The sequence below is a fragment of the Esox lucius genome, chromosome 15, assembly GCF_011004845.1.
Source record: "Esox lucius isolate fEsoLuc1 chromosome 15, fEsoLuc1.pri, whole genome shotgun sequence".
Taxonomy (NCBI): Eukaryota; Metazoa; Chordata; class Actinopteri; order Esociformes; family Esocidae; genus Esox; species Esox lucius.
The window spans coordinates 27570189-27576473 of NC_047583.1; positions in this window are offsets into that span (position 1 = coordinate 27570189).

A 6285-nucleotide genomic window follows, 5' to 3' on the forward strand; every position below is an offset into this window, starting at 1 on the left:
CTTCAGCGTTCACATGAACAGATATAATCAAATATTTACAAAAATGTGAGGGGTGTACTCACTTTTGTGAGATATTGTACATTGCCCTCCATGGCCTCTCACACTGTTATGTAAAAGTCCTTGAGATCTCTAGGGCTCGTACAGAGTTGGGGAAAACCTCTTTTGGATAACATGCATGCTTGATTGAGCTACAGAAAAGCCTGAAACCTGGATGTTTTGGTTTATATAGGGAAATTTAAAGCAATTCTAAATAGATGCAATGTTATGAAATATAATTTATTTGTAAATGTATTGTTTTTCTATTTGGAATTTGTGTAAATAGGGCACAGGTGTAAAAGAGGCCTTAGTCTGTATAAATAGAGGTATACAATAAATCTGTTTTGTCACATTGTTTGGAGCTGCTTGACATTTTCTAAAGGGATTAATAAATAGAATTTATTCCATTATTCACTTTATTTCCCATTGCTGGCTACATTAGCAAGACAATATCATAATCTCTAATTCATACAAGGGAATGACTATGATTACAACAAATGTTCTAATATATAATTAACTTATAATTCACATAATAACTGAAATGTACGGTCATTCAGAGCACCGTGGTTTGACCACCTAGGATCTAGACATTATACGTGTAACCTTTTTGGAGCACTTTGATTTTGAGCAGGGTTGTTTAAGTGTTCACGCACTTCCCACATCTTTTTTCAAAAGTGTGTTAAACTGTTTAGAAGTAGATCTCATAAAAGTGGTAAATGCCTCACTTCTCTCTGGAAGTTTCCCAAACTCCCTGAAAACTGGTGTTGTCAAACCCCTCCTGAAAAAGAGCAATCTGGATAAGACCATATTAAACAACTATAGACCGATCTCAAATCTTCCTTTCATAGGCAAGGTCATTGAAAAAGTTGTCTTCAATCAGCTGAACAAATTCTTAAGCTCAAACGGATACTTTGACAATTTTCAATCTGGTTTCCGACCGCATCACAGCACAGAGACAGCGCTCATTAAGATAATAAACGATATTCGCTTAAATACTGACTCAGGCAAATTATCAGTGCTGATACTACTTGATCTCAGTGCTGCATTTGACACTGTCGATCACAACATACTTCTAGACAGGCTGGAAAACTGGGTGGGGCTCTCTGGGATAGTCCTAAAATGGTTCAGGTCATACTTAGAAGCAAGAGGGTATTATGTGAGTATAGGAGACCATAGGTCTGAGTGGACGTCCATGACATGCGGAGTTCCTCAAGGCTCAATTCTTGCGCCACTCCTATTCAACCTGTACATGCTCCCAATGAGCCAAATAATGAGAAAGAACCAAATCTCTTATCACAGCTATGCAGATGACACACAGATCTACTTAGCCCTATCGCCTAACGATTACAGCCCAATTGACTCCCTGCTCCAATGCATTGATGAAATAAATAGTTGGATGTGCCAAAACTTTCTTCAGTTAAACAAAGATAAAACTGAAGTTATTGCGTTTGGAAATAAAGATGAAGTTCTCAAGGTGAACGCGTACCTTCACTCTAAAGGTCAAACAACTAAAAATCAAGTCAGGAATCTCGGTGTGTCTCTAGAGTCAGACCTTAACTTCAGTAGTCATGTCAAAGCAATAACTAAATCAGCATACTATCATCTGAAAAATATTGCTAGAATTAGATGCTTTGTTTCTAGTCAAGACTTAGAAAAACTAGTGCATGCTTTCATCACCAGCAGTGTGGATTATTGTAATGGACTCCTCACTGGCCTTCCCAAAAAGACCATAAGACAGTTGCAGCTCGTACAGAACGCCGCGGCCAGGATTCTCAGCAGAACCAGAAAATATGATCATATCACACCAGTCCTCAGGTCTTTACACTGGCTGCCAGTTACATATAGGATCGATTTTAAAGTATTACTACTGGTATATAAATCGTTCAAAGGCCTAGGACCTCAATACATTGCAGATATGCTCAATGAATATAAACCCAAACGAACACTCAGATCATTAGGATCACATCAGCTAGAAATACCAAGGGTTCACTCTAAGCAAGGAGAGTCTGCTTTTAGCTATTATGCCAGTCGCAGCTGGAACCAGCTTCCAGAAGAGATCAGATGTGCTCCTACAGTAGTCACATTCAAATCCAGACTCAAAACACATCTATTTTACTTTGCATTTAATGAATGAGCACTGTGCCACTGTCCGTCTGACTGTTTTCACTGTCCTTTATTTTATTATATTTTTTATTCTAAACTGTATTTGACTTTATATTCTTAACGGTTTTAATTTTTCTTATTTCTTCACTGTTCTGTATTTGATTTTATATTCTTAATGGTTTTTATTCTTTCTTATTTCAAATGGATATTTATGTAAAGCACTTTGAATGACCATTGTGTATGAAATGTGCTATATAAATAAAATTGCCTTGCCTTGCCTTGCCTTCATAAGTCCTTGACTGCCAGCTGAGACCTGGCTACTTATTGGAATAGTCACGAGCAGTCACATAGATATTTTGCCCACAAGTATAAATGTCAAATATTTTACATTTCTTTTCCTCAGACTCACTAGCTGCAATCATTAGATAGCTTGGGTAGTGTCAGTCATCTTAAAATATCCATTTGTGTTTTGTCCATTCGTGTGACCTTTGAAGTTGTCTTTCAAAATAGGTCAGGAAATTGAAATGCACCAACTGCCAGACTTGCTTTTAGCTCTGGTTGACTCAGGCTATTATTATTTGTCATAGCACCTAAATAGAGTATTTTCCATTTGAGTCATCTAAAGATAGTGATAGTGATAGCAATAGTCTACGATAGTAGCAGTGGTAGTTTTCACACCCTTCTTTCTATTCTGGTTAGAGCCGGTTTCCGCTGTTCTGTCATGGGAGTAGCACACAACGTTGTTTGAGATCTTAAGTGTATTGGCAATTTCTTACATGCAATAGCTTTCAGTTCCCAGAACAAGAATAGCCTGACTCATTTCAGAAAAAAGTTATTTGTTTCTGGCCATTTTGAGCCTGTAATCGAACCTACAATTGCTGATGCTTTATTATCAACTATTTGCAAATGTCACCATTGCAAATGAGAATAAGTTCTTAATCGGCTTAACTGGTTAAATAAAGGTTAAATAAATAACAAAATTATTGGAAATGAGGTCGCACACACCAATTATTATGTTATTTTACATCCTAATTAGCACACTTGCCAAAAGACAATAACGTAAATAATACTGAGCTTAATTATATGCAAAATAGATTGGGAAATTGTATTGCCAAATACTAATACAAATAACTCAGAGAAAAATACATGCTATATTGTATAATCTAAAACCTCTATTTAATTTGTGTTTTTTTACTAAGCTAGCAAGGAATTGTTTTAAGATAGTCAGACAGTGGATCAATTACCAATTAGATTTTTAGTTTTAGGATCTGTGATAATGTATACAGCATATTTCAAAAATATATTAGGAAATTATTATAACAGTGAAATTTGTTTTTGGGATTTCAATAGAGCTTTCAGATTCACTGGATTAAACACCATAATATACCATAAAAGGCCTCCACTACTTCATCTGTCTTGCATAACCAAGAAAAAACTGACCTCCAAAAAATCTCTGAATACACCTACACTCAAACCGACACACTGGAGAAAAGTGTACTGAGAAAAAACATTCTAACAGCCTTGTCTGTGGACCTGCAGTGGCATCCAGACCTGCAGAAATAAACTAAGAATATCATGAAAAGCTAATATACTGGAGAAAGTATCTCACCCCGCAGCTTTTTTTCTCCAGTCTTTTATGCATGTCCTGGAGAAAACTGTCCTTCTGTAGCCTCCAGGTTTGGACGAGACCCACAGAGTGCTGACTATTCAGGGGTCATTTCCAGCTCAAAGACAGTTACCCATCATCTGGTGTCATGAATGTCAACACCTAGTCCTCCGGTTGTCTGTTCTACCACCAACTGAAGTATCTTGCAACTGATAACAATAGACAATAATACATTTCTTAGTCTGATTTAGATCAATATTTTTGGGGATAAACAATGATATCCTCTAGTGAATAAAAACCACAGTCAACTTAACCAGTGCTGATGCCATGTGAACAAACCACTCAAAAGAGCTAAAGACCATCATGTTGCTGGAAGTGTGTCAGAGATGTCTAAGTACACACAAACACACACACACACTATATACACCGATCTGCCATAACATAATGACCACCTGCCTAATATTGTGTAGGTCCCACTTTTGCCACCAAAACAGCTCTGACCCATCAAGGCATGGACTCCACTAGACCTCTGAAGGTGTGCTGTGTTATCTGGCACCAAGACGTTAGCAGCAGATCCTTTAAGTCCTGTAAGTTGCGAGGTTGATCGGTGTATCAGTGTTATTCACTTCACATGTCAGTGGTCATAATGTTATGGTTGATCGGTGTATCAGTGTTATTCGCTTCACCTGTCAGTGGTCATAATGTTATGGCTGATCAGTGTATCAGTGTTATTCGCTTCACCTATCAGTGGTCATAATGTTATGGCTGGTGGGTGTATATATATGTGTGTTGCTCCATCTCCCTCTGCAGTCTTTGAGCCAAAGCAGGGTTTCATCCCTCTGTAATGAACTGTGAATGTCAGAATAACAATTTTCTAATTGAGTTACTTTTTTTAAAGGAACGCATGAAACAATCACCTTTTACTCATAGTAAAGTGGATTTGGTTGGATTTTATATTAAGTTCTGGATCCAAACCTGTTAAGAAAAAAATGGCGGGGGGGGTTTAATGTACAGAGGTACAGCTGTGACACCAAATGTGAGTTCTCTAGCCTTGTGGATTTTTCACAGCCATTTCTGGGATTCAATTGAGCAACCTTCGGTTATTGGTCGTATGCTTTAACTGCTAGGCTGCCAGCTATGAATAACATTGATCAGACAATTAAAATAGATAGTACGCAGCTCAGAACATCAGCCAACATCTCCAAACACTGCAAGGTCGGACACTTTAGTGCTTGATCAGCACATTGGCTTTTCCCTGGCTAAGCATGATCCTGGCCAGTAATGTTCCATTGATTACCAATCTCAAGATGAATACAATAGTGCAATCCTGTAATTGAAGTGTGAATTGATGGAGTAAGGGCCAAAGCCAATCCATCTCGATCCATGAGAAGAACGGGAAACGACGGAAAGCAGGTGGAGGACACTTTGACTTTGAAAGCAGATGCCCACCTCTCTCAAAGCTCCCAACTACATTACATGAATGGCTTTCTCTCTCTTCTCTATTCTTTGTAATTGATTAATCGAATTTACAGTGCAGACAGCAGCTCGGCATCGACCGCAAGGCTACATATGGCCCCTGCATCCTGTAAAGAAAACACAATCAGAATCCTGGGGCATTATCAGCCATTTTCTAAAAGCTATGGGTGGACTGCTCCCTGCCTCACTGCCACAGAAACCAAACAAGATCATTATTTTTAACTGCTTTCTTTCTCCCACCAAGAAGGCTGTGATTGCTGAAACATCATGAGTATCCTTGGAAAATTACATAAAAGGAAGTATACTTACATCAGGTATAGGCTATTGTTGTACATTCCTATACTACATTAGAGCGTTAAGGCCGGTGTTCCACTTGATATTTTTTGTATTTTTTATATTTTGTAATATATTACTGATTTGGTTACAAATGTAGCTGCGGTTACTTTTTCCTATCTATCATTCAAAATGAGCTGTTCCGTTATGTCATTGGAGGGTGGGGAGAGGCTGCATCAAGGACTTTGAACAGGTAGACAAATCAACTGCACAGATGGAACACAATCAACAGAGCCCATGGTTACAACAAGATACTTTGTACATGTAATCGTGTGACAAATCAATATTTTTGAGGAAGTCGCAGTCAGATGGCAGGGAGGACAAGGAGCTGATGTGACGCTGCGCTGCCTATCTCCAAAGGATCTGCTCATCACTCTCGTTGACCACATTCCCCGTCCCTCTTTTCAAGTCATTTTGTTGCCTTTTTACATTTTATATCCATTGGAGGCTTTAACAAGTGAAAGCACTGAATACAGACTGACAATCATAGTCTGGACCTACTCTATCATAGCTGGGGTTTTTTTGTTCTTTAAAACCCCTTTGATGTAAATGGACTAATACAATTTCTTCAGCCATAACTGTCCTGAACTGTACTGACAATCAGTTAAACCCGTTGCATGTAAAAGCCAGTCAAGCTCCCCTTATATGTCAAAATATATATATATAATAATACAGAAAGACATTGAAAGAGTATGGTAATAACTGTGGTTTAGGAGTTGTTTCTGTTTTTC